General features: G+C 45.0%; 2 long non-coding RNA genes across 2 annotated transcripts in view; one reads left to right on the top strand and one right to left on the bottom strand.

Annotated features, from left to right (window-relative positions):
• Positions 1-26717, bottom strand: part of LOC142818785 (uncharacterized) — a 398291-nt gene that overhangs the window by 313339 nt on the left and 58235 nt on the right. The window lies entirely within an intron of this gene.
• Positions 20377-25520, top strand: LOC142818784 (uncharacterized). The gene is made up of 2 exons (XR_012896420.2): positions 20377-20526; positions 25262-25520. It is a non-coding gene; the product is annotated as an uncharacterized LOC142818784 (long non-coding RNA).

The following is a 26717-nucleotide window of genomic DNA, read 5'->3' as shown; positions in this document are numbered from 1 at the left end:
AACTGTGAGTTCACTTTAGGCAGGAAAAGCAGCTGATGGCGTAATATGACTCCTTGAGGAGTAAACACTGTATAGGGAAGCGAGGCTGATAATGCAGCCAGCTCGCCAACTCTTCTTGCCTAGGTTATGGCCAATAAGAAGATGACTTTCATGGACAGAATATGAAGGTTGCACTTTGCCAGGGGTTTGAAAGGTGGCCCCTTTCTGGTAGGGAGACCCATTTGATAAAGGCTGTCGAAGTTGACATTGCTCTTGTTGAATAAGCCCTCAGTGAACGAGGCGGGGTCTTATTTTGAAATGAGTAGCAATGTGAGATACAGGAGACAACAATCTTAGAAATACGTTGCGCTGAGAGGGGTTGGTCTATGGAGTGCTGAGCCATGGATAATAGCAAACGTTGTGATTTGCGAAAAGTTTGTGTCTTATTCAAGTAGATCTCAAGGGTACATCAGACATCCAAGGTATGCAGCTGAGTTTCCTGTGGAGATGAATGCGGTTCAGGGTGAAAGATTGGGAGTACGATGGGTTCGTTAATGTGAAACTGCAAGTTCACCTTGGGAAGGAAGCTAGGGTGAGGGCGTAGTATCAGTCCTTGGTTAGTGAACAGCGTATACAGTGGTGTGGCAGAGAGAGCCGCGAGCTCCTCCACTCTCCAGGCAAAGGTGATAGTCAGCAGGAAGGTGACTTTCATGGTGAGTGTTGGCAGGTCGGCCGTTACCATCGGTTTGAAGGGGGGACCCATTAGGGACTGTAAGACTAGCTGCAAGTCCCACACATCTGTAGGTTCTCTGTGTGATGGATATAAGTTTGCAAGTCCCTTAAAAAATCTTTTAGTCGTTGGATGAGAGAATAGCGAGTAACCCTGTATTAAGGGTCAAAGAGCTGAGATTGCTGCAATGTGGACTTTGATTGAAGGAAGAGGTAAACCTGATCTCTGTAATTGCAGGGCATAATCAAGGATGTGCTAGATAGGAAGGGAATCGGGATCAGAGTTATTGGCATGGCACCAGGACTGGAAACGGCGCCACTTATACAGGTAAGTGCAACGAGTCGAGTCCCCTTCTACTATGCAACAGAACGTGTTTGACATCTTGGAAGCATGCTATTTCTGTGTGTCGGAGCCAGTTAGGAGCCATGCCATGAGATGTAGATTGTGGATCTGTTGATGTACAATTCTCCCTTGTTGTTGTGTCAGAAGATTGTATCAGTTCAGTAAATAGTACGGAGGAGAGACTGACATCTGAAGGAGGATTGGAAGCCATGTTTAGAGAGGCCAGAAGGGGACTACAAGAATGACCTTGGCCTTGTCCCTGGCTATTTTCTGCAAGACCTTGGGGATCAGAGGAATTGGAGGAAACACAGAGCAACTGTTGGCTCCAGTCTATGAGGAAGACATCTCCCAGAGAGTTCTGTCCGATGCCTGCTCTTGAGCAGTAGAAGGGGCACTTCGCATTGTGATATGTTGTGACTAAGTCTATAGCGGGATGTCCTCATCTTTGGAATATTTTTTGTGTTATGTGAGGGTCCAATTGCCATTTGTGTTGGTGGAGGAGGTGTCTGCTGAGAGTGCTGGCAATGAGGTTGTCTTTGCCCAGTAGGTACATTGCGGTGATGGAAATATTGTGTCGGATGCACCAGTTCCATAAACGTGTTGCTTCCATGCAAAGGGATTGTGAACGAGCACCGCCCTGGCGGTTGATATAATATACTGCTGTCATGTTGTCCAAAAGAACTTGAATGCTGCGGCCTTGAATGCTGGACAGAAAAGCTTTGCAGGCGTTGAATATTGCTCTTAATTCCAGAAAATTGATGTGCTGGAGATATTCTTGAGGGAGCCAATGTCCTTGAACTTAAGAGTTCCCGAGGTGGGCTCCTGAGCCCAGTAAAGATGCATCTGTTGTTATTTGTATGGTGGACTGTGGGTGCCGGAAGGGGATGCCAGTAAGCATATTTGTGGTGTTGTGCAGTAGATAGAATTCAGCCAATGTTGAAGACCTCTGAGACATAATCTTCCATGCTGTACCACATATGTGATAGCAGCCATATGGCCTCGGAGCCTCAAGCAGGTAAGTACCGAAGTTTTGGGACTCAAGGGGTATGTCTACACTACAAAGTTAGTTCGAACTATGTTAGTTCGAACTAACTTTAATAGGTGCTACACTAGCGCTCCGCTAGTTCGAATTTGAATCGAACTAGTGGAGCGCTTAGTTCGAACTAGGTAAACCTCATTTTACGAGGACTAACGCCTAGTTCGAACTAGCTAGTTCGAACTAAGGGCTGTGTAGCCCTTTAGTTCGAACTAGTGGGAGGCTAGCCCTCCCCAGGTTTCCCTGGTGGCCACTCTGGCTAACACCAGGGAAACTCTATGCCCCCCTCCCGGCCCCGGACCCCTTAAAGGGGCACGGGCTGGCTACGGTGCCCGTGCCAGGTGCAAGCCTGCCAGCACCCAGCCAGCAGACCCTGCACCTGGCACAGCACAGAGCCACCCACCCGATGTCCCCCAGCCCACCCCCTCTTGCCGGGACCAGGCTGGCGGCTCCCGGGAGCTTGCCCTGGACCGCAAGAGGCGGGCACCTTCCTGGGCTAGTGCGGACATCGTGGACCTCGTCCACGATCTCCGCACTAGGCACAGGAAAGTGGCCGTCTAGGGCAGGAGAGCTGCCAGCCTGGCCACCCAGGAGCAGGTGTGCATGAAAATCAAGGGGGTCCACTGAGACCCCCGACCCTGAGCCCTGAGCTTACAATGGCCGTCCTGGGTCAGACCAAAGGTCCATCTAGCTCAGTAGCCTGTCTGCCGACAGCGGCCAACCCTAGGGACCCTGGAGGGGATGGACCGAAGACAGTGACCAAGCCATTTGTCTCGTGCCATCCCTCTCCAGCCTTCCACAAACTTTGGGCAGGGACACCACTCCTACCCCCTGGCTAAGACCACTCCATGGACCCAACCTCCATGACTTGATCTCACTTCCCTTTCAACTCTGTTCCAGTTGTAGCCTTCACAGCCTCCTGCAGCAAGGAGTTCCGCAGGTTAACTATTTGCTTTGTCAAGAACAACAACTTTCTCTTACTAGTTTCAAGCCTGATACCCATTCCTTTCCTTTGGTGTCCTCTAGTCCTTCTTTATGGGAACTCAGGAAGAACTTTTCTGAATGCACCCTCTCCACCCAACCCCTGCTTTTAGAGACCTCTATCCTGTCCCCCCTCCGTCTCCTCTTTTCTAAGCTGAACAGTCCCAGTCTCTGTAGCCTCTCTTCATCTGGGACCTGTTCCCAACCCCTGATCACGTTAGTTGCCCTCCCTTCTCCCAGCCTTTCTCTTCCCCTCTCCCACCTCCTTTTCCCAGTCTCCCCCCAGTTTTGTTCAATAAAGACAGAGTCAATGTTGGAAGAAACGTTATCTTTATTTTGTACATCAATAAGAAGGGGGGCTAGGGAAGGGAAGTGGAAGGAGGTGAGGGAGGAATGGGGTACGAACCCCCGATGGGGAGGACTGGGCTGGCTCTGTGGGCTTCTGGGGGTGGAAGCTCTCCTGCAGCCCCCCAATTACCCCCTCTCCCCAGATGGCAGCCTGCGGCAAGTGCAGCCGGGCTGATGGCCGAGTGGTGTGATGTGCCCAGTGTGGGTACTCTGGGCACTCCAAGCCAGAACTTCTTTGCAAGCGGGACACCCCTTAGAACTGTCTGTCCGGGATGGGGGTCGGGACCCTTTAAGCGCAGCCCTCGGCTAGCCTGAGACAGCATCTCCACGCTCTAAGTCCTCCTCTGATGCCCTGCCGGCACTGCTTCCGGCCATCCTTAAGCCCTGTTCAGAGTCCACTCAATGTGGACTTGCTAGTTCGAATTAGCAAAACGCTAATTCGAACTAGTTTTTAGTTCTAGACGCGTTAGTTCGATTTAGCTTAGTTCGAATTAACTAATTCGAACTAAGTTAGTTCGAACTAGCGCTGTAGTGTAGACGTACCCAAGGAGAGTATTAGCACAAGCTCTTGGATCACTTGGAATCTGGAGAGGGGCAAGTAAGCTCTGGCTGTGGTGGAATCTAGTCGAGCGCCAATGAACTCAAGAGATTGCTACGGAGTCATGGATGACTTTGCGAAACTGATCACGAGACCAAGCATGTGGAATAGATCCTGTGTGGTGTTGATGGCCCATGATGCCTCTTCCATAGTAGGAGCATTGATGAGGCAGTCGTCCAGGTAGGGAAAAATTATGATGCCTAGATGGCGGAGGCACACTGCGACTACCGCTAGCATTTTTGAGAAAACTCGTGGTGCCAACAAGAGGCTGAAGGGAAGAACTTTGTACTGGAAATGCCTATCAGGCATCTTAGGAAACATTTGTGGGCCAGATGTATGGTCACATGAAAATATGCTTCCTGCAAGTTGAGGGACACGAACCAATCCCCTGTGTTCAGCGCTGGTATGATGTAAGCCATCGTGACCATCTTAAACCGTTGTTTTCGATTGAGTTCTCAAAGATCTAATATTGGTCTCTACCCTCCCTATTTCTTCTCGGTGAGGAAATAATGGGACTAGAAACCTTTGCCTTGGAATTCCTTGAGCACCTTCTCTATAGCCCCGTTCTCCAGAAGATGGATGAACTCTGCCTTTAAGAAAGGCTCATGAGATGGGTCCCTAAAGAGGGATGGGGAGAGGGGAGAGGGAGGGAGCAGCGAGGTGAAGGGGATTGTGTAGCCTGATGTAATTAGCTCACGAACCCATCTGTCAGTAGTGATGGCATACCAACGATGACGGTATGGTCTCAATCGATGGTGGAATAGTTTGTTTGGTTCCTGTGGATGGTATTGCAGGGGGATGTTTCGCAGACCCTCGACGAAACCATCAAACAGGCTGCCGGTTGTTTCGCTCATTTGGCGCCTTGTTACTTTGATGTCGTCGCCTCTGTTGTCGCTGCTTAGGCTGTTGTTGGTCGTATTGCCTGAATCTAGCAGTTGCATATGAGAATGGTCATTGACAGTAATAAGGTATATACCGCTGATGGCAATACAGCAGGATATACATGCTGAGCATCCTGAGGGTGGTCCTCGAGTCCTTGCCCAAATGAAGCAGCTCGTCCATCTTTTTGGCAAATAGGTCTTGCTTATCAAAGAGCAAGTCCTCTACTTTGGACTGTAAATCTTTTGGTACAGCCATCAGCTGCAGCCAGGACGCTCTTCGCATGACTACCAATGTGGCAGTTGTTCACGCAGCTGTATCAGCGACGTCCAGGGCTATCTGTAATGCCATCCTTGAGGCAGTATAAACTTCCTGTATGACTGAATTTAAGATCTCACGTTTAGAGTCCGAGAGATCCTGGAGCAAAGGAATCAGTTTAGTATAGTTATCAAAACTATGGTTCAAGAGATGGGCAGCATAGTTCACCATTCTCAACATTAGGGTGGCCAATGAGTAGACGTTTCTTTCGAATAGGTCCAGGCTCTTACCCTCCTTGTCCCCTGAAGTGGTTTTATGTTGGGGAGCTTTTGACCTTTGCTGAGCTGGGTTGCGGGTGGGTGAATAAGAACTCGCTACCCTTAACAGGGATGAAGTATTTTTTATCTGCCTTTTTGCTCATTGGAAGAGCAGAGGCTGATGTCTGCCATACGTCATCCGCTATTTCCAATATTGCACCGTCCAGAGGTAAGGCAATTCTAGCCTTCTGAGAAGGTTGCAAATGTTTAAGGAGCTTATGTTGTTTTTGCTGCACCTGTGTTAGCTGTATTTCCTGAGACTCTGCCACACACTTGAAGAGATCTTGTAATTGGCAAGTGTCATTGGTGGGTGAACTGTAAGCTGGAAATACCGCCTCATTAGGGGATGAGGAAGATTGATCAGTTGGGGATTCCCCTTGTATCTGGTCCAGCTCTGTTGCATGCACTGTGCCCGGGTCAGACTGAGGAGTTGGGGGTATATCCCCTGTTGGAGTTGGTGGTCCTGTGAACATTGATGCCGCTGGAGGGCTGACGGTGTCACGGCGAACATGAGTATGGCAATATTCAGGAGATCTTGAGCGTGTATGTCGCATTGAATAAGGGCAGTGGTAATCATAGCAAAGGTGATGTGAATGGTAGCCCTTGTCCATTGAATATCTTGGTGAATGTGCCGCTCTTGTCGAGTAATGGTACTGGGAGTAGGATGGAGAAGGGATAATGATTCACCTAGATTTATGCAATGCCTGAGATGGTGCCTGAGAACAGTGTAATGGCAGGTCTGGGTGTTGATGTGGTAGTATCGGCAATGTCGGTGCCGATGGAATTACTGTGATGCCCGGTAGCAAGACGCCCGGTACCAAGACGCCCTGTGCAGAACTGCTAGGTGCCGAGATGCCCAGTGCTGAGAAGGTGCCTGGACTGCTGGTGCGGCGTTCAGTGCTGGTGGTGTCCCATGGCTCGGAATGAGTCTTTGGTGCCAAGGTAACTGTCGGCACCGGCTTCAATGTCAATGCCGCGGACATCCTTGGTGCCAGTGCAGTTGCACTTCCAGAAGAAACTGCTGTCTCCGATTCTGCTCTGGGAGCCGGTGTCGGTATCTGTGTCTGAGCCCCCGAAGGGGCAGGGCCTGGTACTGAAGTGCTGCAGGCAGCCTTGTGTTTGCCGGCATGAGACGCAAAGCCTGCTCTGGAGATACTTGGCTTCCTCGCATCTTTAGCCCTCTCTGAGGTAGAATAGCGGGAGGACAAGGATCTCCCCTTTGCCGGATTTAGAGCGGGCCTCTTGTGTGCTGCTGCTATGTCCAGATGCCCCAAGTCCTCTGAGCCAGATGGTTGTAGGGCTCTATTAAAAAGGAGGATTTTGAGCTGCATTTCGTGGTCTCTCCTGGCTCGCACCGTAAGCTTGGCGCAATGTTGGCATTTCTGGGGGATATGCCCCTCTTGTAAACATTTGATGCACCTGGAATGCCCGTCTGAGGCAGGCATTGAGTCATGGCAAAACACACATTTCTTGAAGCCGGATCCCGGCATGTTGTGAGGAGAAAAAACTTTTTTTTTAAACGTGAACTATAAACTAACAGAAGAACAAGAACTATGATAACTATTAACTACTAACTATTTTATTTACAACTATTCCTCTCAGAACTATAGGAGAGTGGTTGAACTCCATCTGCAGCCATATACGGTTAGGAGGAACTGGCGGGAGCCGGGCTGTGCACTCTCAGAGTCGGCTCGAGCAGCACGTGCCTCCTCCTGCGCATGCGTGGCCCAGCCAGACCACTGCTGAAAAATCTCCGGTCTGCAGCGTGGGATGAGCCCAACAACTAGAGTGGAGCACCCACAGGGACCACTCAAAGAAGAAGTGCCTAGACGTGATGCCACCACCTCTTTCAGCACTGGCCTTGCAGGAAACTGCTGCTTCGGTGCCGGCATCTCTTGAGGCAAGGATGAGGCTCGCTTTTTGGTGGGCTTTTTGCCTCTGCCTTGTATCTTGTCCTCGGGCTGTTGACCCGGGTCTGAGACAAGTCTGAGAAATTTTTCAAGCAGAATTAACTAGAAATGCAGTCTCTGTCCCATCACACCCACAACTTCAGCTTTGCAAGTGCAGGCATTTTTTAGAAACATGCACCTCTCCAAGGCAGCGGATGCATTATGTGTGCCTGTCCAAGAAGGGGATAGGATCTTTGCAGGTAGAGCAGCACTTAAAAACCAGTGAGTCAGGCATGGTGCTGAACAACTATCCTACTAGAGGAAGAGGGATAAACTGGGATATTTTATCATATTTCTAGGTGGGAGAGTTTTAAACTAAAGTAAGCTACCAACTATGGAGAAAAAACTTGGTTTTAAAAGGGATTAGTATCTAAAAATGCAAATGAGACAGGGAACACTGGTGATCTCTGTCTCTGGCCAGAGGCAGTAAAGAAGGAACCAAGGGGAGATAGCTTGCACATGCACGATGCCTGCCACCTAAGAGAGTGTGGCTGCAGACACACACATGTGCGACCCAAAGGACACTACTCTAAAATCTCCAATCGGTGGCTCAGAAGGGGCACACTGACTTAATGTGGAGCACCCATGGGGACATCTCTCGAAGAACCTAAATTTCCTGGGAAGCTATCTTTTAATAGGGTCATTCAAGAACTTTAAAATAATTCTGACAAAAGTTCTCCAGCAGCTGTTTGCCACCTAAATTAAAATTCTACCAACCCCAGCAAGTGGACAATTAGTTTGATGGAGATGATTCCCCCATACTCTTTCTAGAATAATAACTAATATCCAATATTCCTCAACATTGTGAACATTGCTGTTAAATGAAGCAATGGGAAAAAGCCTGGGAACGTTATCCTTTGGTGATAGGAATCCTGAGGGGACATTAAGTCTCTCTTATTCTGAAGCTTCCTTCATTGTTCCAGCTGCTGAAAATTTTAACAATTTCCCCAGATGCCATGCCAAGTTATGTTAAGCTCTTTGTCTGGCTGATATGCCAACCAAAGGCACAGTGAGATAAGCAGAGCTGAGGGAATTGCTTAAACTCACTTACCTGGGGAGAGTTCCACAGTCCTTGTTCTTTTAATTTGATCAACTTTGGCATTTATTATTGTCACATACCTCTTTGTGCACCTCCAAAGCCTCAACACATGGTTACCATTTGAAAAGGGACTCTGAAAATGTTGCCTTGTAATTGCACTTCCATGCTCTTAATCTATCTTCAAAGTCTGGTCTACACTAGATCTAAACTACAGAAGAAAGTCAACCCATGATACCCAACTCCAACTACATGATTAGCATAGCTGGACTTGCTGTACCTTTGGTTGAATTGTCATGGCATTCCCACTGTGGGAGGTCGACGGGAGAAACTCTCCCATTGGCTTGCCTTACTCCTTGCGACTCGGTGGAGTACCAGAGTCAATAGGGATACCATCGGTGATTGATTTAGCAGCTTCTTATCAACGTTCCCTCTAAGTTTTCCCAACTATGTGCTGAATAAATTGTGTTCTGTGCACCAACGCATGTGCATATGTTCGCCACCAATAGAAACATGCTGCTAGCTGTGGTCAGTTGTGGGTGCTCTGCCAATCAGATGACTGGCATGTGAATCTCTCTTGGGCGTCTCCTCAAGCACTCATCTTACAGTGAACATTGGTCCTTATTAGACTCAATAAATCAAGCACCGGAAGATCGATCTCTATAGCGTCAATCTCCTGATAAGTGAAGATGAGCCCTTACGTGCTACATTTGCTGGTGAAAGCATATTGACATGGCCCTCAGCACTACAAAGATAAAGAAGGAATGGAAGAGCCAGATGCTTTATGCCTTGTGCAGCAGAACTAACTTGTCGCCGATGGCCTAAATCCCAAGTGTGTGTAGCTGGTGGTAATGCTATATGAAGCAGAAGGCATACAGCCTGATTTCCCAGGGCCAGCGTCCTCTTAAACCATTCTTGTTTCAATTCCTAAATTGATCAAGATAATCTGCACCCACTTGAAAACTCGTTTTTACCTCCAAAACATTGTGAAAAGGATCTTCAGGTTAAATGGACTAAACATGGAAGAGCACCCACATGTTAGGTAGACATTTACCTCTCTGACACCTCTACATTTTAAAGCAGGGATCTCAAACTCCCAGCCCAAGGGCCATCCCCGGCCTGAGCAATTGCAGAATCTAGCCTGGGACTCCCAGCAGGCCAGAGGGCAGGGTGGAGGGGGCTGTTGGTTACCAGTTCCAAACACCACCCCTTCCCATGATCGCTCCAGCCAGGAGTGGCCCATGGACCAGGAATCTGAGACCCCTGTTTTCAAGAAACTATCTGTGCCTCAGCAAAAACTTGAGGGCCTCATTCTCCAATGATTTGTGCCCTTTATCATCCTTTCCACCAGTGAAAAGCCAGGATAAGAACTACTGGATCTTTTTACACTTGCTTTGTACAGATCAAAGACAATGGAGCAGAGTCAGGTTATATGTGCCTATAGCATTAGACAAATCTGTGTTACCTGGCTGGATTTATGGATACTTCCTCTTGGGATTATTTCTTATTACAAGAGAGATCTTTACTAAACAAAAGAAAATCTCCCTCTCGGTCCTGCTCTGACTCTCAGCCAGGTTTGTTGCCATCTCTCTGTCTAGATAGAAACATGAAAACCTTCCCTAAGATTTCTCTCTCTGGGGATCAAACTACAACACAAAGGACAGTGTGTTTAGAAATAGGGTTGCATTTCTATACTCCCAGGTGCAGAGGTTGCACTATATTGGATTTGAGAAAGGCTAAATCTTTGCTGAGAAGCAGTCATGAGTGTCATTGAGTGTAGTCAGTCATCTGTTGAGGGGTTTGAGCCTTTAAATCGGACCGTTCCCTTCAAGGTCATTAAGGCCATGTCTACACTGCATGCTTATTTCAAAATAACAGGGTGTGAGTCTACACAGCAAGCCTGTTATTTCGAAATAATTTTGAAATAACGGGCTTCTTACTCTGATTTCTGTAACCCTCATTTCATGATGAGTAAGGGAAGTCAGAGGAAGAGTGTTCTTCCTTCAACTTCCTGCTGTGTAGACAGAGCCAAAAATAGAGTTAAGCTATTTTGACTTCAGCTATGCAATTAACATAGCTGAAATAACATATCTTAACTCAACTTTGTCCCGCAGTGTAGACATACCCTAATAGAGTAAAGGATTCTCAGCAAGCTTTATATTGATTAAGAAATATGATTGCGTAACTACCCAGAATGTCTTGCACTTTCTGTATAAGCCCATTCCTCCTCTGTATTTCGAGATACAGCGGGCCTGTTTCTCCACTGCCTTGCACCATGGAGAGTCATTTACACCTGTGCAAAGCTAATTGTAAAATGCTATTGAGTCAGCATGTGAGCATTTTGCACTACAGTGCAGAGACTTGGATCCCTCAGTTGAGTATCTCAATAGCTTTTGCTTTTCAAGGATGTCAATAACTTTCGTGAAAGCTTCTCTCCATTTAAACCCCTCTGGTGTCTACAAAGAAACATGCATGGGCTTAGTTATGCTGGGTGCAAACTGCTGCCTGGTTTTTTAATTTTGGTTTAAGAGTGGTTTATTTTGGTTTAGCTTAAACAGAAATAAGAGTGTCAAAACAGTTTACTGCACTGGTTTTTAAAAAACAACAAATCACAGCTTGATTTTAAATTGGTTTGATTCTCAAAACTCAGGCCAGATTTTATAAACTTAGTGTTTTATAAACTTAGTCATCTGGGAGGGGCTGCAAGTGATTTGGAGGATAGATTATAAATCAAAATGATCTGGACAAACTGGAGAAATGACCTGGGGTAAATAGGGTGACATTAAATAGGGACAAATGCAAAATACTCCATTTAGGAAGGAACACTCAGTTGCACACATACAAAATGGGAAGTGACTATCCAGGAAGGAATACTGAGGAAAGGGATCTAGGAGTCCTAGTAGACCACAAGCTAAATATGAGTCTACAGTGCAACAATGTTACAAAAAAGCATTCTGGGGTGTATTAATGGGAGTGTTGTAAGCAACATATGAGAAGTAATTCTTCCACTCTGCTCTGCACTGATTAGGCCTTAACTGGAGTATTGTATCCAGTCCTGAGTGCCACTTTTCAGGAATGAAATGGACAAATTAGAGAAAGTCCAGAGAAGAACGACAAAAATGATTTAAAAAGGTCTAGAAAAAGGTCTAGAAAACGTGATCAATTAAAGAAGACTGAAAAAAAATGAATTTGTTTAGTGTAGAAAAGAGAAAACTAAAAGGGGACATGATAACAATTTACAAGTACCTAAAAGGGTGCTACAAGAGGAGGGAGAAAAAATATTTTTCTTAACTTCTAATGATAGGGCAAGAAACAATGGGTTTAAATTGCAGCAAGGGAGGTTAAGGTTGGACATTAGAAAAAACTTCCTGTCAAAGTGGTTAAGCACTAGAATAAATTGCCTAGGGAGGTTGTGGAATCTCCATCATTGGTGATTTTTAAGAGCAGGTGAGACAAACACCTGTCAGGGATGATCTAGATGATGCTTGGCCCTGCAGGGGACTGGACTTGATGACCTCTTGATGGTTCTTCCAGTTCCATTACTCTATGATTTTGAACACAGTGCGTGAAATTATTTAAAATATTTAAAGAACTTAATTTTTAAAAATTAAATATTTTGCTAAATCCTCACCACACTGTCATGACTGTTTTACATCATTACTTTACACACACACACACACACACACACACACACACACACCATCAAATTTACTATCTGAGTAGTGAGGTACATTCATTAGAAGATTCCTCTTTTCTAAGGATACAGGCATCTGCCCATGCTAGTAAGGAATTCAGTGAGAGCTGAGAGCATGGCACAGAAGGCACTGCATTCGACACTGCACAGGGTCAAAATTCTAGCAAGTTTACAAACAACTGTGGGTACCATTAATATCTGAGCTGGCTTGCAAAATGTTTTGTTGCTGCAGAAATAGTCTATCAAAAAAAGTTTTGTTTTCTTCTAAATTTTTCTTCTATAGCTTTTTTGTTGTTGTTGAAAACCTGAAAAAAATAAACTTTTTTTTTGCCCGTTGGAAAATGTCCCCTATAAAACCTCCCCACACCCTCCATCCCATAAATTCAAGTTCTGGTTTCTAGTGCCAAAAGCTGTGTGGTTTTCCACGTTTCCATGAAATCCTGGATTTGTTTTAATCTGAAATAGCTATTTTAATGAAAAAGCTATTTTCCAGTTGTGAGGAGGAGGACTCAGAGCTCTGCCACACCCATGCCAAGAAGAGAGCAGTTGAGAGGTCCTCCAAGCAGGCTAGAGTGGGTGTCTGGGAACACCCACTTAATCTTTTGGGTGGCACAAAAGATTTAAGTAGATACCTGAAAATCAGGTGAGATCTGGCTCTAGACAAACCTGCTAACACTACCCCAGATACATAAGAGCCAAGATTATCCACACAGCCCTTTGCCTACCCTTAAGAAGCATCAACATAGAATAAATAATTTGTTCCCTAAATATTTATGGAATTTGTGAGTCCTTTGTGAGGACTTATTCTCAAAAATATTTGTGAACTGTTTTTTTCTGTGTTCATCCGGCCCTACTGCTGGGGGTGCAGGGAAGCAGAGGGCTTTGGGATACCAAAGAGATAAGCTATACTCAGCCAAATGGCTGGAAGAGCAGCTTAGATAGGCTTCAGGTTTGCTTTTAGTGCTCCTTTGTCAACACTTATGTATGTGCTGAGTTTGAAGCATGTGTGTTGTTCCACTGAAATCAATGGCACTACTCAGGTGTTTACATTCAACCATATGTAGAAGTGTTTGTGCAATCGAGTCTGTCACTTCTAAATGATTTTACACAAAACACCTACAGTATTAAGTAGTAATGGCATTTTACTATCTGTTGGACACATTACAATGCAATTCTTACTGTTATTTCTTCTCCTACTACTCCCCCTTTTTATACAGGATATTCTTGATTTAGGCTTTTTTTTAATCTTTTCCCCCAGCCTGAAGCAACAGATGCAGCTGCATGCATGTGAGGGGATGCAGAGAAATCAGTAGAGAAAATTGGTAAATGTGCCAAAATTCATAAAAACATACACACACACAAAATGCAAACAGAAGGAACAATTGATTGCACTCAGCTGTTCTGACTGCTTTTGCCCCTCCATCAAAACTGGTCACTCAGTCACCACCTGGCAATTCAGTAACTGAGTTTGATCATCAGAAGCAGAATGTTTTTGTTTGAGTATTAAGGGCCATTGGGACTTCAGCAGGGGTTTTGCACATGTAACTGGGGCTGCAGTTGATGATTATCTGTAAAGCACCAAATGCTGTGACCAGATACCTATTTTCACTATTTCAGGTTGAAGAGACACTGGCACACGTCACAAAAAGATAATATGGGGCAAGATCCTTAGCTACGGTAAATCTGTATGGCTCTGTTGATTTTAGCAGAGACAGATTGATTTACACCAGCAGAGATCTGGCCCCTAGTGCCTATCCCAAGATACTTACAATCAAAGGATATCTTGGTCCCATAGTCACTTACCACTAACCTAAGTGCTTCCTGCTGTGAATAGCCCTGTTGTATTGAACTGGGACCATCCGCCAAAGCAAGCACCATGTTCAATCCAAAAGCATTTCTAGAATGTGCCCCTTCCATGACCCACCTGTGTTTTAAACATGAAACAAACATTCTTCTTCTGATCTTAAACCCATTTCACAGCAGGATGGAGGCAATTTACAATCTGATACTGGCCTCCAGTGTAGTCAATGTCACAATCTATGTCATTTTTTCATCAGGATGGTGGCTTGCCAGCAGCAGCAGGAGGCTCAGAAATGCAGCCTGTATTCTTTTTTTAAATAATTAATTTTAAACACAAGTCGCAGCTTATAGATGCCAAGAACAACTTCTTGCCACACGAATGTTTCCAGAAAGCTGTGCTGAATTAAGTAGGTTCAGCATTCTTTTAGATCTGCACATGTGAGGAGACAGCGTGATAGATAAATACATTTACAGGTGCAGACAGCTCTGGTCAGCAGACAATTAAGAGGATAGAAAGCCTAACGTGCCTGGGTCATTTTGGATAGAGAGCACAAATTATTCTTCTCGAGGGGATCTATTAGTAATATTTACATGATGCTAATAGAAATCTTGTTACTCAGAAAGGCAGAGAGCACATTATCTATTTTTAGTGGATTCATCTTTTTCTGCAAACAGATTTTTGCTTCATCATCACATTAATTTTGTCCATGTGGTCCTCTGGGATGCAGCATCCTTCAAGGACATGTCACAGTAGCAATCTATCCCATCATGCTCTTGCTTTGAGGCCTAGCAGCTGAATCACCCCCAGCCCTATTTTCTTTTGCAGTGTTAGATTAGTGAGAGGGCTTATGACCCACCATCTGTCACTGCAGTCTCCTGACTGTGAGTCTCTGCTCACTGTGCAACATTGCTGAGGAGGAGGAAGGAGTTTGGGGGGGGAGGAGGGAAAGAAGCTTATTATCCTGCTGCCTGCTCCTTGCTGTCCTTAAAGCTGTAGCATACTGAATTTCCAGGAGAATATACTGGGCTCACTAGGGAAGAAGAGATTTTATTTTAATGCAGTGACACAGCAGGTGTACTTGCTATCAGAGGGTCTTTTGCAGCATGACAGCAAATCTAGTAGTACCTTGGAGGCAGCAGGCTATGCAAACCTGAGGCTCCTGCATGCTGTTTAATCACACCTGCTGAAGCTTCCCTAGCCTTGCCAGAGAGAGCCAGGCAATGTGACTATACATCTGGCTTTCTGGCAAGGAGAGGACTGCCTCTGGCATCAAGCCAATCCCGTCCAGCTCTTCCTGAAAATAGCATACCATTAAAAAAGAAAAGAAAAAATGAAAAAATATATTTCTCTTCTGGTTAATTACACCCTGACAGAAAAGTTCTGGGGACAATGTATGCCATTCTGAACCACCCAAAAGAATTGAACAGAGAATGATATCACTAACTTCAAGAATTCTACAGCATGGGGTGGGAGAGGAGAGGGAAGACTTAAAAAACACAAAACAAATTTAGGAGAATAATTCCCATTGCAAGTCAGTGGGATTTGTGTTCCTAAATTCTTTGGGGGGAGGGAAGTTTAAGAAATCTCATCACAGGGTGTTTTTTTTTTCTATTGATTCTATTGCTTCTTGTTACATTTTTACAGAGCGCTGGTGGTTTCATACCTATGAGATTCTGTAACACTTTCCCATAAGGACTAAACATTTAAAGTAAAATAATTTATAACAAGGAAGAATCCCAAAAATAGTTTGATTTCAGACTAAATGATGGTACATTCGGTGACAATCTTTTGCATAAGCAGTTATCTCAGCCTCCTCTACATTAAGAACTGGTCGCTATTTGGGTCCCAGCATTCAAAATATGACCTATTTGCTTGAATGAGTTTGCAGGTTTCTTATCCTCATCTCTGGTGCGTTTGTTAACATAAAACATAATGCAGTGAGGCACAATTGGCTGTCCCAGGTTAAACAGAGGATGTGGAAAGCCAAAATTAATGTGAATTAGTGAAACTGTGTGAAGGCTCAAGGGCTAGAGCTTCAGGAAAAAACTGAAATGATCTGGCAGAGCTGGGAGTAGGGAATCCAAGACTGGGACAGTAGAATATGAGAGTTCAAAGTACTTGCAGGGCTGTACGTGAGTCCAGGGCTGGAGTAGCAGGGGCTATTTTAGGTGAGCATCAGTGTGCATTAGCAGGGCTGAATATATGCACTGGTAAGAATGATAGTGCTTCCCCTCAGTGTGCCCAGTTGAAGCAGGAATATTACTCCTTCACTTTCTTAAGCAGCAAATTTATTCACAGGGCTAAAATAAAAACAGTGCTGATGATCCGGTCTCAGCATTTACCCAGACCTGGAATGCCAAATGTGATGAGCTTTTTTATGGCTTTTGGAGATATAGATTCCCCGAATGTTCCATTGGATTCACTAGTGGTGGTGTCCTCAAAAAAAGCAAAGCCCCCAGACTGCCAAGTTTTTAGCAGTCCACAATCTCTCTTGCTGAGCACATGGAATGGAGTTCCAGGTAGATCTGCCTTGTTTCTGAATAAGCCCTGCTGATTTTGATTGCTAGGCTTTCCTTTCCCTCCCGGCGAGAGTGATCAAAAATATATTTGTTTCCTCTCGCTGCTTTGGGGAGGAAGAGAGAAAAGGACCCAACAAACAAAAGGGAAATAGGAAGGAAGAATTCTCTCTCCAGCACAGCATTCATCACAACTCCCTTAACCCAAATTTCCTCTACTTTGCAGAGTTCAAATCAGATCAGCTGGATCCACATCCACATCTTAAGCCCTAAGAATACTAAGGATAATTAAAAATTGCCTCCCTTTGCCAAAATGATTGTATATATGGGAACACAGAGATCCCTCTCAATCCATTGGCAAAGTGGGTATTTTCATATTCACAGGGGTGACATGCCTCGTTTTTCTATTTCTTTCTAAGAAGTAGACACTCCAACAGATAGCACTGCTGGGAATGAACTAGTAGAACTGGCAAAACCAGCTCTACTTTTCTCGGTGGGTGCTAACACCCTCCCCAAAGAATTGAATTCTAGATATTGTCAAGCATATACAAGGCTTCAGAGATGAGCGCTCTCATAGTTCTAAAATGCATTGCTCTAAAACAAGCACAATATCAATTACAAAATGGTAGCACCCAAATGTTCGGCATAGTACATGCAAAAACTAATGTCAACGGAGCTGCAGGGGCCCCTCCAGCAATGGTGCATGTTGGGATGTTGAAGGAGTAGCATCACTAAAGATGATAGAACAAAAAACAAGAGCAAGGACTTGCTGGGTAGGAGCCCACAGTGTGATACAACAGAACTGCCATTTTGCTGCTGAGGGAAGGCCAGTGAACCCAAACTATTTTTACTAAGGTAACTTGGCCACTTGTGCTCCCAGCTCCATAGGCTGACAGAACACATCCTTTGTGCCAGACAACTCCTAGATTCTGGAGCTGTACACTCAGCATAGCTAGGGTAACCCACTTACACAGTAAAAGCTGCATCAGTCTTAGATTTCCCAGTGAGAGCAAACTGTGCAGAGCATCTTTCCCCACACTCCTCCCTGGCAACCTGACATCCTTTCTAATTCACACCAGGGTCCTTACATGTGGAATTAGGATGGAAGAGCTTTCACTAGCTATGTAGTTACAGGGGCATAGATTACCTAGCCACTCTTCCTCTCCATATGGGCCCATTATAGACCATTACGGCATGTTTACTCCCCTTTGTGCCAAGGAACACAGGAGAACATGGGTCTCAAATTATTTTCTAGAGTGTGTTTTGTACTATGAGATACTTAAAACCATCAGCTAAAACCGTATGGAACAAATTCTGATGTATTTGATATGCAGAGAAGTTAATGTCATTTGGAAACAAGAGGTTGCATAAGTTACAGTAGCCCCAGGGCTGTAGTAATTTATGTGCTGAGAATTTATATAGGTCATGTACCTATTTACTTTGCTGTGCTTTAAAAAATGCATAGTTTCCTTAGCAACTTAAACATTGCAGGAGAGTACAAGGATATCTTAAAGAGACACTGTCAGAAATGGTAATCCTAATATTTTGACTCTCTCTCCCATACCTTTTTCCACTGTGTGCTTACCAGGCCCATATAAACTTTCTTGTGTGTTATATTTCCAAACCAAAGGCTTGTTTTTCTAACAATGACCAGCCAGCGAATTCACAATTCATAGTGTGTGTGACAGTGTATGAAAATTTGTGTGTAAAGAAAAATGTATCCATTTCATTTTCCCAACACATTCTTAAAAACAACTGAGTTTAAAATAATTTAAAATTCATGATAATGGCTTTAATTCTGTAAAACACAAAGCATGCTAATTACACCTGGGGAGCATTTGAGACTTAAAAATATATTTTAAAAGATCTAATCAGGGGGAATGGCAATAAGCAGTCAGGCTCCAAACTAATAATAAATTATAACTAATTGTTGTGATTTTTTTCTGATGGTTTTCTATAGATTGATTTTAAAATAATTATTCCTCATAAAAGATAAAGCATCCTCTATATGCTTACATAGAACATTAGCTCTACGGAATAATAAAGATATGCACTCTCCACTCACACAAGATCTGATCCAATATTCATTAAAGACCCTGAGAGCAATGTAAAGACTCTCAATTGACTGCCCCCAAGAGAATATCAAGATTTCAATTGTATTCATCTTCACAACACTCCTCAGATATAGGAAAAGGGTTATTAACCTCACATTACAGATGAGAAACTGAGGCACCAAGTGACTAACAGACTCAGGGTGCTGGAACAATTTGCATAGTATGGGTGCTGCAAGCTATTGAATCAAGTGTAAACCCTGTATTGAAGTACCCCCAGTGCCCGTAGGTTCAGCACTCATGAACAAACTAACAGTTGTGAAATGGAGCTCAGAGCCAACCTATACATAGGACTGTTTGGCACAGGCACCCTGGTCTCCAGGTTTTGGGAGGCCCTGTGGGACCCAGCATGGCCTGGGGGAATACTGAGGGGGACCTGAAGCCAGCAGCAAGGATCAGGCTTTCCCCCACACTCACCAGCAGTGGCAGGAGCCCTGGGAAGTGGAGCAACCCACCCCTAGCCTGCTCTGCTTTTCCATCTCCACACCAGGTTACTCCACTTCAGTGTGGCAGCAGGAAGAAGTGCAAACCAGACCCAGCCTACTCTGCTCCCCTGAGCAACACATTTAGAGGTTGGGATCAGGAAAGCGAAGTCAGCTGGGACCAGGTTACTGCTTTCCACAACTCTGGTGATGGGGGGGCAACACCTGCTTCAAGTGCCAGGCCCTTCCCCCTCTCCACCTGATAATCCCCTGGGTAACATCATTAGGGGGAAAGAGTGCAATGGGGATGGAGTGGGGATGAGGAGAGGCAGGGAGAGACCTGGGGCAGAGTTGTCCCAGGTCCTGCATCCCCCTAAGAGCAGCCCTGGCAGAGCTTAATTTTTAATGAAAGAGGTGCTGGGGATCAAGCAATGCTTTTACATTCATAGCTGATGCAGGAAGCCCAGAGGTGCTCTGGCTAGGAACTACCAGATGCTGAGGTGCCAGGGCTAGTATTGCCGGGCCTAGAGGTGCCGGCACTAGTATCTGCCAGGCCCAGAAGTGCTAGGGCTAGGAACTGCCAGACCCCTAGGTGCCGGTGCCAGTATCTGCCAGGCCTAGAGGCACAAATTAAGCACTGTGGAAAAGGGAATTGAACCCTCCTCTCCAGTGACACATCATTCGCTCTAATCACTGGACCATCTTTCCTGTCAGGATGGACTTTGGGACATGCCCTAAATCCTTCTTTCTGAACTAAAGCCTTCTTTTCCCTACTCTAGATTGGCACAGCTAGAATGAAAGGAAGGTAACCCATGCTTCCAAAAGAGCAAGGGAAAACACACATGGCCAATACTGTCTTTCTCAGTAAAAGAGGGTCTCCTGTCCAAAGCTACGTGTGTATTGAGGAACTGCTGAGATATGTAATGACAGCTTCATTTTCTTACAATTGCTATTCTCCCAGGGTATGTCTATAGTGTGACAAAAAACCTAGATACTGACTCTCAGACCTGCCAACATGGAGGACAGAAAAAGGGGCTACTGCCCTGGGGCCCAGTGATTCAAAAGGCCCTGGGGCTCCCGGCCACTACTGGTGCAGGGCCGGACCTTTTAGCCCAGTGTTTCTTAAACTTTTTAAGAGCGTGGAACACCAAACAATATTTTTTTAAGGGGAACACCAATGATTTTTGTTGAACAACAACAAAAAAGGTTGTGGGGAAAAAAGGTCGGGGGGAAGTTATTGAGAAGAAAAAAAAAGGTCACCTGCCCTTTTAAGGGTGGCCATTTTGAATTCCGTTGTTCTCCGCATCACACCTCCAACTGCCTCGTGGCACACTGGTGTGCCATGGAACAGTTTAAGAAACACTGTTCTAGCCCTTTAAACCAACCAGAGCCCTGGGTGGCACTCAAGGGCTGGCAGGGGAGGCTAGTCTCAGCTCCACCCCTTCCACCCAAGGTTCCACCTCTTCTGGAAGTGTAGAGGCCCCTCTCTAGCCCATAGGCCTGGCAATTCTATCAGCTCCCCAGGCTGGGTGAGTAAAAATAACAGCATAGACATTTAGGCTTGGGCAAAAGCGCAGGCCCCAAGATACGCTCTGCTAGCAAGGTCTCAAAGCCCAGGCTCTAGCCTGAACGTCTACATTGCAATATTACAGCCCCACACAGGGCTGACACTAGACCTTGCCAGGCTCAGAGGGAGAGCCAGCTCTGGGCCTCCTGTAAGGGGCAGGATGTTGGGCAGAAGAAATGGGGCTCTGGCTAGTTTCCCCCACCCCTTCATTGCCACCAAGTCCACGGAGGGTATACCGCCAGAGGGTCTGACAGCAATTTAAAGAGACCAGTGCTCTGGCTGCTGCCACTGCAGCTGATAAGATATCAGTGGCAGCAGCTGGGGCACTGGATCAATTTTTATAGTGGGGTGCTGAGACCAGTTGAAACAAACTGGAAACCCTGTATATAATGGAAAATACTGCATACCAGAAGGTGCTGCAGCACCTCCCACACCTATAGTTCCAGCACCTATGGCAGCTGCCCCTTTTGTCCCTCCCTGTCAGTGGCCCTGGCCCCACAGCCAAGTCATCTGACCTTATTTTGAAGCATAGCTATCAGAGGGCCAATCCTTCCATCAGTGTAGATCAGCACAGCTTCCTTGGAGCCGGTACCACTCTGCTGGTTTATTCAGTTGAGGATCTAGCCCTCAATTTCTACTGCATTACTTCGTAAATCACTTTGTGAATCCATGAGTATGAAAGGCACTATATAAAACCAAGTACTGCAGAAAACATCTTCTTTCTTTGACAGTCTAGAAATACACATTTCAGGACTCCGTGAAACTGGACTATTTTTATGTTCAATTAAATAGATGGCTAGGAATTCTTGAAATAAATGTTAACTGATCTTAATCACAGTCAGGCACACATATGCACACACACATACACACGCACAACTCTTCCAACAAGGTATAGAAAACACAAAACAACCATCTATAAGTTGCCTGAGTACACTTAATTAACAAGGAGAGAGTCTTCTATCAGTCAGAGCCATCAAATGAGAGTAAAGCAAAGACAGGACACAACAGTAAATCAGCCAGTGATTGTGCTGAAGAAAATGATGGTCTTATTATGAGAATCCTTAAGGACAAAACCAGAGTTGGTCTGTAAATACTGCTACACAGTAGTACAACTTGAAAGGAAAAAAAATCATCAGCCTGATACAACCATTGTTAAGAATTGCAAAATAAACAGGTGAAATTTAAATATTTGTTACCTGTTAGCCAATTTTCAATGCAAAAAGAAAAAAAAAGAAACAATGAATTCTCCCCCCAAACAACTCCTATTTTGCAGCCCTAGATAGTATGTGATAGATTTAAACAATTTAAATCCTATGTTTATATTTATAAGCATGAAATACTTTTTGCACTATATATGATGATAGAACACATATAGAAACTACATACTTTCTCCACAGAGAGGAATGTATGTATGTATATATATGGGATTGCATGGGAACAATAAGAAAACTCTCTTCTGGGAAATCCTTGTAGTCTTGCTCTGGAAGATTAGAACCAAATGCTGGCTCTTAGTAATCACTGGAAATAAGTTCTAGAAGTTCTAGATATTGACCGGATCCTGATGAAATAAATTGCAAAATATCCATTGAATCCTGCAGGATGAGGCTCATGTATATGTTCTATAAATTGACAACATGTGGGGAGTAGCAGGAAAGTTTTTAACAAAATTTAAATTTTTGCACATACAACATTCTGCCTCTTATGCCTCCTAACAAATGTGTGGGTACCATCTTCCTTTAATTTCAGTATTTCTCATTTCGGCCAACTTTTCCAAAATCACCTTTGAATTTGCACCTATACATCAAGTGCTGTTCTGGAAGTAGAGTGCCCAATTTCAGATATATATTTAGAGCCCAGATTGAGAATTCCCTAAAAAATGTGCGTCTCTTGGACCACAAGTCCCACCCACACCACATAGGCATCTTGTGAAATTATACACAAGGCACACGGTGCTCAATACTGTAGTGCAGATTTCCTAAAAACAGCACTTTGGGCCTTTTTGAAAATCTGGGCTAATGGGCCCTGAGCACTTCTGAAAAATTCTGGCTTTATGGAAGCAGAGTTTCTTGGAAAATCAGGTCCATCAATGATAGTATGCTGTCCCAATGGGTCGCTGAATATCAGTGAAGTACTCTAGATGTGAGGAGTCCTCTGAGGGTGTGAGCCAGAAGTACTTGATTTAGGATTTCTGGATCTAGCCTTTTGCTTTTACTAGCCCACTTGCTTAACAAACATAACTCAAGTGTTTCCTGTTTTGTGGTAGCCAAACCAAACAGATTGTAGTGTCCCAATTGCATCCACAAAAGGAGGAGACTCTCTTATCACCAATCCTGGACAGGAGATGGTATCGGCCATCTCTACAACAGCATCTATGGTTCCACCATAGGTCTTCACAGTTTCTGGAATCTATGCACGGGATTGAATGAGCACTAGAAGAAGGAGAGATGAATACACACTAATGGCATTGTTCCTTCCCTGCTTAGAAACTAGTATCTGCTCAAAAGAGAATAGAAACCTCATGGAACTTCTCCATGGCAAGCAGCATCTCTGCCCCTCTATAGAGGCACCAAAAGCAGTGGCCAATAGACCTGTGCTGAGATGGTGGAGGAGCTATAGAGAGCCCTGAGGCTACGGAGCCCAGTGTCACCAAAGAGGCTCAGGCACTGATGGATATCAACATCTTGCCTATATAACTGATGGATATCAACATCTTGCCTATAAACTCCATTGCAATCTCCCAGCCTCCACTGCCCTGCACAGAATGAGCCATTGTAAACTTGCAGCAAGGGAAGTCTTGCAGAGCTTTTCCTGCTCCCACTCCCAGCCCCCTTGTGTGTTTTTCCATAGGCAGCAGCAATCTCTGTCCATGCTGTTAGCTCATACTTCAGGAAATGGGCCACTTCACCATGAGCCTATGTGTTCCTATGCTATCTCAGATCTTATGCCGCGGTCTGAGCCCCACCACGTTAATTTAAGTTGGTAGTTAAAAAGAAAAAAAGAGGAGAGAGACAGGGCAAGGAATACCAGATGGCAGAGGACAGATACAGTATCCCATTCTCTCATCCTGTGCAATGAAACGGTTTAACTCACCATGGTTCACCACCCTGCTCTCTACTTTTTAAACTTTCTAAAATACATATACTACCACCATCCAAATATTCATGTTTTTGTTTCTTCCTCTCAAATTTTGTACATTTCAATTTCTGCTGCAATTATTTAGGCAACATGGCACAATGAGGGTGTGATGGCCAGGAGATAATCACACCCCCAGGGTGTGATTAAGCACCAGGCTATGCCTCGTCCCTCCTATTCTCCAGGGGTGTGATTATACCATGATAACCACACTCCCCAGTGACACCTCTTTGCAATTATGGCATTTCTTTCAGGTTTATGTATGAATACATTATTAAGAAAATTACTTTGATCACTAGAAACTTCCACTTAGTGTTCAAATGCTTAAACTGGGTGGTTTAAGGAAATGAAGTTACTTCTTTACAATGTATGACAGGCAAAGAAACTGGCCTTTTAATGTGAACACCATGGAACTGGAGATCTGCTCACTAATGTACATTTTCTCTTAATTGGGGACCTTAGCCCCTTGGAGTACCTACCCAATATATTGAATATTTATTTTGGCTTCTTCAATATTTATGCTTGGTTATGAAGAACAGCACCAAAAACCTCCTCCATTACCATTACTCAGCCCCCGACCAAAATAATTTAACCAGAAATAATACTGGATAGAATTATTACCCTCTGCCTGTTTAAATAAGAATGCAGCCAGTAGCCTGGTTTATATAATTGACGTGCAAGGTTGAAAGCAGAAATGTGGGTTGGGGAACTGACCAATGGGCTGGGTTCTAATGCTGGCTCTGGCACCCTGATTTGCCATGTAGACTCGGGCAAAGCACATAACCTCACTGATTCTCCAATTGTGCAAAGGAGATGATCTCTCACAGGCCAGGGAGCCAACACTCGCCAGGCGTAGGGGCAAGGTGGGAGGGGGAAGCTCCAAACTCCCAAAAGGGTGAAGCCTCAGGCAGAAGGGACAAGGCCAGGGGCAGCCAGCCTTCAGCACCACGCAGGGCTACAGTGGCTATTTAAAGGACACGGGACTTCAGCCACCACCACTTCTGCAGTAGTGGTTGCAGTGGCTGGGAGCCCCAGGCCTTTTTGAATCACCAGGCTTTGGGACAGTTGCCCTCTTTGCCCCCATCCCCACCCCTGTCAGTGGGCCTTTTCACAGAAGCATTCTAAGGGCTGGTCTACACTCCTGGCTTGTGTAGATTGAACCAAATAAATGGAATAACTGGTTCCGTTAAATTTCTGCTGTCCTTTTTGCAGATACCGTTGTAGAAGCATCATCTTGGAATCAGTGTAATGGCACCCACAGGGAGGGCCCGAGGCGGGCTGCCGGCAGCTGGCGCCCCAGGCGGAATGTGCGATCAGTGCCCCTGCCTCCACAGCCCTCAATAGCGTGGCATCATCATTGGGCACCCCGTTTAACGCGGCGCCCTAGGCAACGGCTGAGTTGGCTTATATGCACGGACCGCCCCTGGGCATCCACATTAGGGGACTGTACTCATTTAAATACATTGGGGTTTTTTCCTACTGATTATGTCCAAAATTTGTGGGTGGACAAGATGTAAGGATGAAATAGATGATGGGCCACAGTCACAGCACCACTTTACTTGCAGAACTAAAGGAGGAGAAAGAGGCCCAGACCAACCAAGTATCCTCAGCTTCACTCGGAGGGCATGAAGAAGCATGAAGAGCCACCACAGCTCCCGAAGTGGGCAACAGCAGATGATAAAGGGTGTGGCAGGAAGGCTGTGAGACCAGGAAGGATTCTCCAGGGACCCTACAGGAGCCCAGCTGAACCTCACCAGAGAAGCTGAAATACCACCTGCACTGTAGAATGATGACCATCCCTTAGAATAAAGTTGGCTTAGCTAGTGCAGAAGAGTGCTCTTTACCCATCCCTGTGTTCACTTTGCTGACTATGACTCCTACTTTACAGCCTATGTATTTTATATTAACCACACTATGCTCCCTATTGGAAAGAACCAGCTAAGAGTGAATAGATATAGGTCTCCAGTGCCAGAGAAACAAGGGAGCAGTCAATTAACAAAGACAGCAGGCAGCACAAGTATCACACAGTTGGCTTGTAATTTAGAACGAGGACGGAACAATGGTACTTGACTTTTGTACTATATTTTTCTACACCTTTGGTGGGCAACCTGTAGCCCACAAGCCACATGTGGCCCATTGGAGTTCTATGTGAGGCCTGAGAGACATTTTGTTTACATTTGCCCATGAGCAGAGATACCAGATTATATTGGTCTTCATCCTCATAGGTGTTTTTTTTCCTACCAGTATTACTAAAGTGACACACAAATAATGCAAGGGCACCTGAAGTGTGGTGCATGTTGATTGCTTACAAAATTGACACTGAGAGCCATGCACTTCCTCTGCATCTAATCAAAGCGCTGCTATGGTTCAATCAGCATACCCCAGAAATTCTAGATATGTAAGCACGTGGGCTAAACTACCCTATCCTGGAAGACTGTCTTGGTTACGACAATCTTGCAGCCCACTAAGATGAAGGAGGGCCATTCATGCAGCCCACTCACTAGCCTAGGTTGCCCACCGCTGATCTACACCCTGCCCAATTAATGTTGATTTGAAGTTTTGCTGAAGGCAAGATTCTATGACACCATATACCCAAACAACAATCAAGTTCCTTAAGAATGTTAGTGAAAGGCTGGCAATTCAAGGGGAACCAGGATTGTTTGGCCAACATGTTTTGTTTTGTTTTTTTAATACTCTTTTTTGCTTAATTGGATAGAGTATGTCTACACAGCAAAGTTGTTTTGAAATAACAGCCATTATTTCGAAATAACTTTACCAGCATCTACTCAGCCAAACTGCTATTTTGAAATTAAATCAAAATAGCAGAGGACTTATTTCGAAATTGGCAAATCTCATTCCACGAGGTATAGCACCAATTTCGAAATTGCTATTTCGAAATAAGTGCTGTGTAGGCGCTTATTTCGAAATAGGGGGCCTCCAGCCCTTCCCAGGGTGCCCTGGTGGCCACTCTTGGCACAGCCAAGAAAACTCCTCTCCCTCCTGCCCCCTCCCTGGAGCCCT

Source organism: Pelodiscus sinensis, chromosome 17 (genome assembly GCF_052426305.1).
Source record: "Pelodiscus sinensis isolate ZL-2025 chromosome 17, ASM5242630v1, whole genome shotgun sequence".
Taxonomy (NCBI): domain Eukaryota; kingdom Metazoa; phylum Chordata; order Testudines; family Trionychidae; genus Pelodiscus; species Pelodiscus sinensis.
Note: the sequence above shows the minus strand (reverse complement) of the source record. Positions and strands in the feature narration are given on the sequence as shown.